The 13,338-nt window shown below is 42.9% G+C and overlaps 2 protein-coding genes across 4 annotated transcripts in view; one reads left to right on the forward strand and one right to left on the reverse strand.

Moving 5' to 3' along the window:
- The window catches only part of AZIN1 (antizyme inhibitor 1), a 44,589-nt gene extending 33,273 nt beyond the window's left edge, over nucleotides 1–11,316 (reverse strand). The window contains exons 1-3 of one of the 3 annotated variants that reach the window (XM_061604685.1): nucleotides 10,899–11,259; nucleotides 3,441–3,578; nucleotides 1,178–1,256 (exon numbers count right to left, since the gene is read on the reverse strand). The gene's annotated coding sequence lies outside the window, so the exon portion shown is untranslated. Of the gene's footprint in view, nucleotides 1–1,177; nucleotides 1,257–3,440; nucleotides 3,579–10,898 lie in introns of all 3 variants that reach the window. The other 2 variants (XM_061604693.1, XM_061604676.1) reach the window with 2 other exon arrangements.
- Nucleotides 11,317–11,351: 35 nt separating this feature from the next.
- ATP6V1C1 (ATPase H+ transporting V1 subunit C1) overlaps nucleotides 11,352–13,338 on the forward strand; it is an 86,882-nt gene continuing 84,895 nt past the window's right edge. The window contains exon 1 of the mRNA XM_061604727.1: nucleotides 11,352–11,432. The gene's annotated coding sequence lies outside the window, so the exon portion shown is untranslated. The remainder of the gene's footprint in view (nucleotides 11,433–13,338) is intronic.

The raw sequence follows: 13,338 nt of genomic DNA on the forward strand, positions 1-13,338 counted from the left end.
AGTAAACTCCAGTATGGACAAGCCTGAAGAAGGAGGTAACTCCTAATCCAGCCCCAACTGAATCTTTCTTTGAAGAATGTGCCTCGAAGTAGAGAGCAACCAGTGCCTGGAACAATGGAAAGTGAGAAGTATGGAGAAAGACATTTTTCCAAGCCTTTACTTTTATATTAGCTGTCCTCCTTAACAATCTCTAACTTTAAAGAGGGCAGAGCAACTCCTATATTAATGAAGTCATTTAGCAGAGAAAAAATGCAAACATTTAAATATACGGGAGGGTAACATACAAAATAAATGTATATATATGAATCAACCTTAAAGCTTCAAAGTTGACTGAGTAAGAAAGGGGGGGGCATTTCCCCAGCTTTCAACCACCATTTTCCAGGTCTGCCAGCTGAAGTACCAACAATTATTACTGAACCCCAATTCTCTCTCTTGGTTAAGCCTTATATTCAGAACTCCATGTGCCACATGTTGTCTTCCAACAGGGCAATGAGGGAACATGTGCATACACAAAGCAGGTTCTTTGAAGAACTGCCTGTCCCAGAGAGCTGTGCTGGCCAGAGTAAGGCAGGGTTAAGGGCATAATAGTCTCGGAGACAAGAGCTGCAGCAGGTTTTCTACCAAAGCCATCAGCTGAAAGAGGAGACTAAAGGTTTTAATGGGAAATTAAACATACACCCACACAAGCCAATTTTCATTAATACACTGTTTCAAATAAGCTCATTATGTTTAATTGACTTTTTCCTTAATACATCATTTTATAGCAGAACTTAAGGATGCCTATTAGTCAGCTCTCTCTCACACACAACAAAGGTGTGTCAAGGCTCTTCCAAGCTTAGGCACACCCAAGATGCAAGTATATTTGTGGTGAGTATTTCCATGAAGTTGCCTGGTTAAGGTTTGATTTACTAGCGATGACTAATCTACAATATTAGTATATTGTAGAAAAGATCTTACTGCAAAATACAAGCTGATGTGAGTAAGCACTACAAAAACATTGTTTCTCTTAATGAGGATTGCAAGCATGAAAAATGTCTAGATTGTTTTTAAGATGGGCAACAATTCATCAGGCAGACATTTATTGGTAATACAACACAATTAGTCAAGACAAATTTGAGACTCTACCTAACTTTAAAGAATTCTAAATCTAGTCAGTTTACTTTGGACAAGAGGCTACCTGTGGTACTAAAGTAACAGATGACCTGATCCTATGGAGCAGCTGTGCAAGCAGTACGATCCCAGCATGTCAGACTGGCCTATAACAAGGAAAATGTAACACGGGTATATTAAGAAATTGAGGAAAAGCTGTCACACAACAAGATATGTAGTAAATCTTGTTGCTTTTGAATGATTTTTTTTTGTCCATTTAAGAGATTAAGATAAAATTGGAGTGTGTTAGGTTGTTTTAATCTGTGATTTTAATGTGACTGTAGTAAACTGTGGTAAGGAAGGTTGCCATAAAAATATTGTGCAAATTAAACACTCCAGTTCCTCAGTGACTGAAATAAAGAACAATTAATCTACAAAGGCAACAAACCCTTCTGTTCCAACCCAGTCTGCTCCAGTACCAGAGCATGCAGCTGAGCCCAGAAAAACCCCAAATACCACATGGCTCAGTAGCTTTGCAACCTTAGACAAAGCTGCTGGCCTTGATGACAGCAGATGCAGCAGCTCCCAAGGCTCAGTTGCTTCAGCCAGCCAGTTTCAGCAGCCTCCATGGAGGTAGCACAAATATGCCTAGGATTTGCCAGGACTCAACTCCTGCACTGATAAAGATCATGTGAGTGCATTTCAGCATGGTTTGAAGAATCACACCTAATGTTCTTTACTTCTATGAAATGCTTCCCTCATCTGTTTGCAAAGTGTCAAGCAATAAATAGATATAGGTCTGATTCAAATGCAACAGGCAAATCACAATTTGGCTTTTTAGAATAGGTTTCTGGCTCACACAGTTCTTGCTCCTTTTCTTGTTTCAACAAAACACAGTTTGCTGCAATGTCGTCTATTTACACAAACCATAGCTGCACTCTGAAAGTTCACCTAGAAATTTCCCATTCTGATCTGGAATTCAAACTACAGTTTGTGCAAACCACAGTTTGCCTGATTTAGGTATCATAGCAAATGATAATTTGCTCAACCCAGAAAAAGATGGTGGAAATCTTTACATGCAAAGAAGAGGAAGAGGAGGATACAGGAAGAAGAAATATTCAAGTTTGAAACCCACAAGCTTTAAACATCCATGGTCTCCCAAGTAGGATGGGCCAGTGTGGTGTAATGATTAAAGTGTTGGACTATGACCAGGGTTCGAATCCCACTCAGCATTAAGCTCACTGGATGACTATAGACCAGTCACTGTCTCTCAGCCTAACCTACCTCACAAGATTTTTGTGAGGATAAAATGGAGAGGGGAGAACCACGTATACCACCTTGAGCTTGAAAGGAACGGTGGCATATTAATTTAAGAAATAAAAATAAATGAGTCAATCCCAAATAGCAACAATTTAACAAAACAAAAAACCCTGCATGCTTAACTTTTGTTGAAACAAAAGTATAATTGACAGAAAATAATATTTTTAAAAAAATTCAGGTTAAATTCTTTAAATTCTGTTTGGCTTTGGATGTATTCTTTTTCTATAATACAACACAATTATTACCTGAGGCAGCTTTTAATATATTAGTACACAAGTACAGCTGAGGGTTCATATGTGGTACATTCCTTTTCTAGAACTTTGTCTATTATCTAACGGCATGCTTCAACTAGTCAGTTTTTTATTTCAGAATAATTTAATGTAAATTATTTTTAATACCAAAAAAATGATACCCAGAATATAGTTTTAGCATATGGCTCATAAGAGGCCAAGTCTACAAAACCCAATTTCCTGCTGTGGTGACTCAGAAATATAGTACCTACCTTCTATGCCTCTCCCTCACTATAATTTCAATTGTATCTAACCGGTACAAAACTTTTGTCCAACAGATAATCCTGTAATCTCTAGTAATTAAATAAACAACTATTTGTGAAAAGCATGTGGCACTTAACAAGTCATGCCTTGGAGCGAAGTGCTCAAGTAATTTAGCAAGGATTATTTATGTATAACATCAATAAAATGTTAAAACAGCCATTATCTCCTAATTAGCACACTGAGGTAGGTTACAAGTGAACAGAATATTTATGAAAAGTATGTCTTTCAATTAAGGAGAAGCATCGTATGGTCTTGATATATGAGCTCATACCATCACAGATTCTGAGTTAATGCTAACAGGTTTCCTCAATTACAAGCAGACCTTCACAGATTTCTCTACTTATCTGGAATAATTAAAAAAAAAATCCCAGAAGGCAAAACTGAGCTAAGTGACAAATATAAGCTCCTATGTATTACTGTGTTTTGTTTAGGTCTCTGATACACAGCTATAAGAGTCAGAAAAAGAAAAAGACTCACATGGACAAGTTAGGAGATGGAACCCTACTATCATCAGCTAGGTTCCCAAGGTGGCTCAGCGTTGAAGTCAAACTGTTCTCGATAAAGCACTTCTCCTAGTCCCTCTGGATAGTTGTAAACCTGGTCAGAGAGTTTGCCCTGTAGGAAAAATAGATCCATCAAATATTAAACAGTACTGAAGCAAATCCATCATCACAAAACCAATATCTAAATATATCCATCTCTGTAAATCAACTATGCTTAAGAAAAACTGGACGTTCAGTCTGCACTTGTCTATAAGTTGCCCAAGGCTCTCTTACTCGGTCTGTTGTCCTCTATAAGTTATCAGACTCCCTTAGTAAGTTTTCAATCAGTTTCATACTGACATCCTCATGTCCTCTGATCCTCTCTGGAAACACTGACCCAGAGGTATGCACATTTTTCTCCCCTCCCCCCCCCGCCCTCCCAAAGCAGCCCTTTATGCTACAACAAAACTCTGAAGCTTCTATTTGTTCCAAAATCCATGCTGTACAGAGGCTACTGTGGAATTGGGGGAAAGAATCAGATATACAATCCAATACACATAAAGCAACAAATATCTCTGGATCACAATATGAGATTGTATTTGAGGGTGAAGTTCATTATCTACTGTATTTCTAAACTTGCACACATCCAACATGACGATGGCTTCAAAAAGGGCAGGAGGAACAGCTGTATAGCTCTAGTCTTCCTTCCCATGCATCCTAAGACTTGTAGTAAAATAAATTTCTCCATCTTAAAATTCATGGCTTCAGGTCTGCATAGAAAAATATTTAAAATTAGATTTGTATAACAAAATATGTAGTTTTCAAAGTCATGCACCTAAAACTCAGATACTTGTAGCTTTCAGTTCCAAGGGGACCTGTGCAGATCAGCTTGAATGCCATATTGGATTCTTGGTGAACATACTTTGGTGTCTGAATACAGACTGCAGAGAAGGCCAATTCAAAATCCACCAGGAAAAGCCTAAAACAAAATTGTGGAATGTGCAGGAAAACACTGAGATACTCAAAGGAAATTTCTATAAAGGCAGAAGAGCTCTCCGGACAACTCTGCCATCACTACCAAATTTCCACAACTATATGTAGCATAAGGAATTTTTGGTATGTTCTGGTCATACAGGGTGATGGTAGAACTCAATAGACCTGCCAGCACTTTGAATAAACAAGAAAATCCCAAAAAAGAAAGCCAGTGGTCTATACTATAGAAGTTACTTAAGTTCTGAGAAAAAGGGGAAGGATGGGAATACACAACTTAGATAAATGATAGACTTGCATGCTATCTGAGTTCAACAAGAATGAACAAGTTTAGATTAAAGATGGATACTGAATTATGAAAACCGGAGATCTGCTGAAGAGTGTAATATTTCCCAAGGGACATGATGTTAAAGGCAGGATAAAAGCATTCTACTATAGTGGCTATAAAACATATATAGATTAATTTTAACAGAACCTATTTTTTTAACTTTTGGTTAACAGAAACTTTCCTCAAGAAAGCAAGTTACAAATAACTCCGTTTTAAAAATATGTTTTAATATATTTTAAAGTCTGTTTTTATGATGTTTTAAAGTGTTTTTAGTGCTTTTGTTTGCTGCCCTGGGCTCCTACTGGGAGGAAGGGCAGGATATAAATCAAATAATAATAATAATAATAATAATAGTAACAACAACCGACAGCTCACCTTTCTTGAGACATTAGCTGACCTATAAAAGCTACACTGCATGGCTATTCATTCACATTTGCTTTTTTCTATAAAACACTTGCTGAGAGAAATTAAGCCTTAGCAATAAAATTACTTGGGGTAAACAGAGACCACTTTTATCAGCAACCCATATGCTAGATTGATAACTGGATCTATAATTCAGAGAAACAATGACATTAGTTCAAAACTACAATTCAGTCCTTGGATCCAATAATATTGAAGTTCTTACATATACAAAGCCTGACAAAAATCAAGATCACCTAGGGTATAGGCACGAATTCCCTGCCCTATTTGGATTTTCAGGTCCAAAAAAGATAAAATGTTCTGCCAAGACAAGTAGCAGACAAAAAGTAATTAACAGGAGCAAACTCCTTCCAACAGTGACACCTCCACCTAATCCAGCCCCCAGCCTAGCACAAAGGGAGTTCAGATTGCACCCTTAGTGTAGTTACTTTCTGAAACTTACTCAAAATAAGGTTTGGCGACAAAATAAAAAACATTAACATTTTAATATACAGGGATGTGATTTTTCTTACTCAAAGAAATATTATGGAAGATATTATTTTTATAAAGCTATACAGGTGCATCTAAATATAAGCATAAATATTTGGGAATTGTAGGTCAGGATGACAGAAAGTATTCTCATATTTAACTCAGGAAAAATGGCAGCCACTATGTTTTTATGCAAGTCTAAGCAATATTAGTTCAGTTGTAAATAGCAGTTTTGACTAAAAAGAACAAACTTTCTCCCTTGTCTTAAGTAGATGGCTCTGATACTAGTGGTCCCATTCACTGGAGGGGAGCAATTGCCCCTCCAATCCCTCAGATTACGAATGCTCCCGAGATTGGGGACAAGGGATAACATCCCCAGTTACTTTTGTTGACATGCGAAGTGCCCACTTCATTAGCAGGAGCTATAAATTCAATACCTCTTTATGTATTAAAACAAAGCTTACCAATGTAAGATAATGTTTTAGTACAAGTTTTGTAAATAACAGACACATGCAGTATCCGAGAGTGTCAAACAATTATCAACAATTATCAAGCAAGCATGTTTTTTTCTGAAACAGGTGCTTCCAACCGCAAGGGTGACCTTTTACAGTATTTAAAGGCAGTTCTATATAAAAGTACACAATGTAGCAATACTGCAAACTAATCTGTTCCTAAGGTCTTAAGGAGGAAACAGACTAAGTTTTCTCAGAACTAGAAAGAATTTAGAACTTATTTTTTTTTCTACAGTGATTTTATATTCACAGATAATTGTGTGTTTTAGTGTGTACACTGGACTTTTGAGCTATTTTAGCACAAAGTTTCAACACTCTAAATGAGAAAGTTATGCTGTAATTTATAAATTATACTTTGTCAGGAAACACCTTTAGATATTAACAGTACCTTACCTATTTACTACTCAAATTCATTCCCCAGATTTTCCAGAAAGAATCTCATGTAAAATAAATGTTTTCCCTTTATCCACAGGACTTCACAAAAGATCAATGCTAAGATGGTGCATGAATCCTTCACTATTTGCTCTCCTAAAGGATATTCTTTCTTGAAACTCCCAAAGCGCTAACACCAGTGATTTAATTCACCATTGTTATGCACTTCACTGTGTATTTAACAAAATTTATAGACTGCTTAATCCAAACAATACACTGCTAAGTTTGGGAGCTGCTTTCATAAGCCCAATTGTGTTTCTTCCCCTTCACTTCAACCCATGTTTAATGCAGCAGTTTCTTAGCCACAGGCAAACGCTTAGCATTTTCAATCCATAAAGCTAAACATCCCCCTCGGACAGAAGACCAAACAAGAGGGAGAGCCGCCAATCGTCCCTGAAGCTTCCCCTCATGGCTGAACTGGCCTGATACCATCAGAATCCCAGAGAACAGAAAACTCCCATTGTGTAATGCCACCAAACAAGCCCTGGAGCTTATTCAAAGCGCAATCGCAGCTCCCTCCAACGCCTGCTGGAGGCTGTTAGGGTAAGCTCAGCAGCAGCCGGCTTCCCCGCGGGCAAGACATACTAACGCGCCTGATGTGGGCGACAGAATTTCTCTTCCTAGGCTGTAACTGGGCAGACAGGGGAGGGGAGGGGCCGCTTGCGCTATTCTCACTCCGAAGCAGCCCCGCATGGAGCATGGAGTAGATGGGGGGGGCGTCGCGAGCCGCGGCAGCCAAAGCAGCTTTGTTCACACCATGACAGGAAGCAAAGAACTAGACAGGACCAGTCCAGACTGGAACAGACCCTCCTCCCGCTTCCACCACCATTCTTCGCTAGAGAACTCCGTTAAGATGCCGCCGCCCACCGCGCGGGGCTGGAGGAGGAGAGAGCTGGCAGCTGGTAACAGGCACGCGTGGAGGGAGGGGGCAATGGGGACGATCGCGTCAGCTTTGCCATATAGGCCGGTGACGCTGAAGCAGCAGCTCCAGCTAACTGGAGCCTCGAATGACAGGCAGCTTGCTTCCTCCGGAAAGTTGCCGCAGTCAGGTCTAACGAGAAGGGCGCTTGTTTGAATTGGCCCTTACTGGCGCCAAAGTGCGCAGGATCTTCTGCATTTCAAGAAGCTCTTTTTCTTCTCATATGCAAAGTCCGACTCCACATCTTTTCTAGTGCTTCTGCCCCAACTAAAACAACGCAGTTTGGATATAGTGCCAACACAGCAAACACTCAACTATAAGTATGTGTTCCCCTAACACCTAAATCCCTATTCTCATACTCTAGTGGGTGCATAAGGCACTGGAGACATATTAATTCTGTTAACCTGTAACTGCCCTGCTGTGCTCAGAAGGAGTGGGAGTCAAGTAAGACAAAATGTATTTTTCCACCACCAGTTCAAATAATGTTAGAGGAAATGTTGGACTGGGGCCTGGAGACCAGGTTCAAATCCCCACTCGGTTGTGAAGCTCACTAGGTGGCCTGGGGCCACTCACAGTCTCTCAGCCTAGCCTACCTCACAGGGCTGTCCCAATGGGGAGGAGAACCATGCATGCCACCTTGAGCTCCTTGGAGGAAAAGGAGGATATAAATGTAATAAACAAATATCACATAAATAAGAGGTGGCAGTTATTCCATATTAACATGGCAATCAAAGTTAAGGTGCCATTGGACAGCTAATACTTTTGCTTCTCCCATTCACATAAGAATTCAGAGCAGCATTCATACAAGTTCCTCATTTATCCCTAGGTTGAGTTAGAAAAAACAGCAGCTTTCCCACTGCTGAGCAGGAACGTAAAGCTGAATTTCCTACATTCAAAGCAACACTCCAACCTCTACACCACACTGATGATCAGATATCCAACTAGCTCCACATGTGTCACTTCTCTGACACTCAAAAATATATACAGCTCTTTCCAAACTTTCTGAGCAGCACAAACACTACATTGTGGCAGATACAAGCAAGATTCCCTTCAAAGATGTCAAATTAAAGAGCAGTTTCAACTGCCACCCTGTTGCCCTCAAGTCAGGGTAGATTTTCTCAGTTCCTTCCATGCTTGTCTAGGGACAAATTTGCATTGCTAATTACCTGTACAGAACTAGGGGGTTGCATTTATTCCAGAGTAATTAAAAACAGAAGGGCATGTTCTTGTGCACATTGTGCAAATGTCCCACAGGCCACTTGGAATGCAGAAGACACATGCAACCTGTGAAGAAACTGAGCAGGACAGGAGGTGTTGCTTCATCTCATCCTTTAGTATGCTAGTATTAAGACAAGTCTCAGCATCAAGAAAAGGGGCAACTGCATTAATTTTCATCCAGCCAAGACGAAGATAAATTGTTTGATCTTTGAAGAAAGAGGCAGTTCAACTAGTGTCACATTAGTCAACCGACAATCACGGTATCAAATATGGCCTCGTCACAAACAACAAATGCAAAATCTTGGAGGCAAACCATGGCAGATGCATACATACTAGGTGGGTGACACCTGTCCTTTTTCTCCACTCCTGTTACCTACACCATATGTGTTCTGTCTTCATATACTTGGGCAATATTTACAGGCTTGACAAAAACAGCTGGTTTCCATTCAGAGACGCATTAAGGCAGACACAATAAAAACATCAACCATTCCTTGTTGACACCGGCCATCAATATAAACAGAGGGCATAAGGGTGGTCTTCAGTGCTCACAAGGCACAGGAGAAGGGAAAGCCCTTGTGTTAGCATCAGACAAAAACATAACCAGGATAGCTGTTTACAGTTCAACACATTCTAGAGGTTTGCTCACTCTGTCTGTGAGTGAGTGAGTGAGAGAGATCTGCCATGTCACCAGCTCTCCTTGTCTTCTTCCATGGGGACAGAACGAGGCCTGGCTGTCCTGAGCCAAATCTTCCAGAGCCTCAAGGAAACCTCAGTAATTGGGATTAAGGAGAACACCATTGCATCCCGAGGATGGCAGGTGACAAGTGGAAGGGAGGATTGACAGGCGACAAGGACTATTCCGAGGAGATAAGAAGAGATCCTCCTTCCCCACTGTAAGCCAGACAAGTTAAGCCCTCCACCCCACCCCAGCCTTCGGCCTCCGCTTCTTAACAACTGCCCACTCCCTTCATCTCCAACGACAGCGCGTTAAAAGGCTGCTGCTTCCCACAGCTTATCACTACAAACTGACCCAGTTCTGAGGCAGCCACACATGAGGCGGCGGCAACAGCAACAGCCTCCCACTCCCCTCCACAGGAATCCGCCATGTTAGAACAGCTGCTCGAGCCCCTCTGCCATGTTGTCATCTCGGCTGTACGCCTGGGCTCCCACATTCATTTGTCCCGCTCCACCACCACCACCCGAAATGCCCAACAGGCGAGGAAACAGCCGTCAAAACCCCCAGACAGCAGCCCCTTCCTCGCACACATGGGAGCGTCCGCCATGTTAGAACAGAAGCTGCTCAACCGCGCTCCCTCACACACACAGACCATTGACCCGTTTGGGTTGGAGCTCAGGACTTCTTCCCCTCTTGAGCGGGTGGGGGGCGACAGCAGAGACGGCATAGAGCCGCGGCAACGTGTGCTGCTGGAAGACCCGACAAAACAGCGCGCACACTCCCCATCCTGACTGCGCTGCGGCTGTTGGGGAAGCGGGTGTGTGGTGGCGGCGGCGCCGAGGAGAGCCATCCTGGAGGAGCTTACGCGTCTCCAGCCTGCCCGTCCCTGGTGCCGAGAACTTTATATCTCTCACTTCTCCCGGGAGAGATCAGTAAACGGCTTGATCAATGACATGATTACCTAAGAACCCCCACCACCCCAATACACTCTCTCTCTCTCTCTCTCTTTCTCACACACACACACACTATCTTGAAAAAGGGTGTGCGTGTGCGCGTTTGTGGACCTCTTTACTAGGCTTTCAACGGATCAAGACCTCCTGACAGCAGCACCCCTCCTCCCCACGATCGGCACTATTCTACCTTGCGCCTCCTTTTAAAATAGCTTTGTGTCACCAACACCCTCTATGGCGGTTCCTTAAGTGCTCCCCCACCTAATACGGATAAAGGTGTCTCGCCGCCCCTACCCTTCGCCCTGATCCCTGTGTCTGGAGACGGTGAAGGCCAAGGCACCTGCGCCTGATTCCACCATCATATCCGTTTCCAGAGGATTTGAAGGTTGATTTGGAGGAGGCCTTTCCCCACGCACGGTAAAGAATGAGCGCCGGCACTGAATTTGGGTGGAGGAAGGGGGTTGTTCCGCTGCCTCCCCTTCCAAAACGAGGTGCTCACACATACACACATATCCCCAAATGACAACGACAAGTACTCACGTGGGACAACGGCCCGAAAGATTTGGTAAATCGTCTTCTCTTTTTAGGCGGAATTTTTAAAGAGGGATGTGGGAACCTACAGCAGAAATACAGGAGGCGGCAGCGGCGCCTTCCAGTGCCATAGGCTGCGGGGGCGACCAGCAAAAAAGCGCAACGTTGCGCCGAGGCTAAAGAAGGCAAGCACAAAAAAATATATGAGAGAAACCGCGAGGAAGAAGGGAGCAGAAAACCAGGAGGAGATGAGGCAGGCTGGTGGCCGAAAAGACGGAGACGCCGCGACAAGTAAGAACACCGAACAGACGGGTAGAAAGAAATGGCAAAAGAAGAGGAAGAACTGCCGCCGGTGGAGCATTTATAAGAGGAGCTAGGCTAGAGGAGGGGCTCGGCGCCACGCGTCACAAGCGTGCAAGGAAGGAGGTGCCTGCTTGCTTGCTTCCCTCCCTCCTCTCAGGGCAACTGGAGGCGCGCCCTCTTTCTCTCTTGCGCTCTCCTTTCCTCCCTAACGCGAGTGTGACAGTTCCTCGGGGCCAGAAGGTATTGCGCATGAGCACAGGCCACATACGCGGGCCGGTGCGGAGGGAGTGGACGTTTGTTCTTCCAGGCTGAGATGTCCTGACCTGGTTTAAGGAAAGGAAAGAGGGAACTCGCCATTTTTTAAGGCAGGTCTTGGTAGCCTCGAACTAGAGGTGTAGTCGTCAAGGGTCGGTGTGTGTGTCTTAGACCCCTTACTTTTTTGGGAGCAGGGTCTCAGCAGGGTCCCTATGTCTCCAGCATTCTATGAGCCAATCAGCATGAAAGCAGAGTTTGTTAGCCATTGAGAAGAGTATTTTAACATACTTCCTAGTTCTTTCCTGCTAATTTGAGTGAATCAGAGTGAAAGGAGGTGAATCAGACAATGAGAAGATTCTTCTCAGTAGCTAACACGCTGCCCTTTCATGCTTATTGGTTCCTAGGGATGTCTTTGTTGTGTGGGAAGGCATTAACAAAGATCTCAGTCTCAACCCAGCTCAAAACCAGTTTTAAGCCAGTAGCCGTGGACTATATACATATAAACGGTATTGTAGTGGCAAATTCAGAAGTGCAGGGTCCCTTTATGATAGACACAGCGCACACACACCTTCTTTTGCTGCTAGGCTGAGATTGAGAATGAAATCATTGTTAATGCCTTCTCCCACAATGACAAATGTCCCTAAGAACCAGTGACCGGGGGGGGGGGGGGGAGTGTTAACTACAGAAGAGTCTTCTCAGTGGCTGACTCACCTGTCACTCTGATTGGCTGCAATCAGGAGGAAATGACAAGGAAAAGCATGCAAGAAGACTCTTCTCAGTGGCTGACACACTGTCATGCTGTTTGGCCCCTAGGATGTTGAAAACATAGGGGCCCAGATGGGACCCAGTTCTCAAAAAAGTAAGGGGTCTACAACCTCTCCAGACCCCAAACAACTACACCCCTGCATATAAAACACATGCTTTATTATCAGCAGGGGCTATGAAGTAACACTCATAGGAAAGGTGCTGAGAGTATGAGTCCAGAATGTGTTTCTTGTGTCTTAGTACAATATACATTTTACTATTTACTGAGCCCTTACTATTTACTGTAGTTTGTTAAGGATGCTGGGAATTGCAGCTCTGTAGGGCTAAGCTACACTTCCCATGATTCTTTGTGTGTGTGTGTGGGGTCTGTTTTAAATGTATAGTGTGTACGGAACCTATGTGTGCTTAAGTTAGTTGTGTGATAAGCTAAAGTCCAAGAGAGGCAGTTTTCCCCAGCATGGCATCCCTCTGTCAGGGAATCCTCTGCTTGTTGAATGTCTGCCTGTGATACACAGGGCTAATTCAAGGTGATCTTTTATTCTTTGAAAAGGAAGTAGTGATATAATGGAACAGAGAGTGCTCCAGAAGCGCCCTCCTGAAACATCATAGAGGTTCTCGCAGAGATTTTAGGCAGGCAACTGCCCATATAGCTGCTGCCATTTGAATTTTGCTGCCTGTTTTTCCTGTGTGGGAGAGACAGTTCTGTTTATGCATCTGTTGAAAGTAAAGATCCTCAGGGATGGGGGTGCAGGTAGCTGTCTTTGGCTTTGGGCAGTGAAAATACAATTTCCAGGTGGATTTCCTGCAAAACTATTTTTGGGATAAAATACTGAAGGATGAGAAGGGTCCCCTCTTTTTTTTCCTTGGGGCCAAGAAAAGCAAATCATAGATTGAGGCTCAGAGGTGGTGGAATATATGAAATAGTCCTCTTAATATGTCTGAAACTTGTGTGTGAATGAAAGCCCTTCGGACATCTTAGCTTAGGCTTGTAGGAAAGAATGGTTGTGGGTCATCCCTGCAAATGCTGCCAGAAAGCATTATTCTTGAGAAGAAGCTAATAGCTTGGTTTTCCTTGATTTCTGTATGTTCCTGCTCTGCCCACATCCACATAAACAAAGGCAATACT

Source organism: Rhineura floridana, chromosome 1 (assembly GCF_030035675.1).
Source record: "Rhineura floridana isolate rRhiFlo1 chromosome 1, rRhiFlo1.hap2, whole genome shotgun sequence".
Classification (NCBI taxonomy): domain Eukaryota; kingdom Metazoa; phylum Chordata; class Lepidosauria; order Squamata; family Rhineuridae; genus Rhineura; species Rhineura floridana.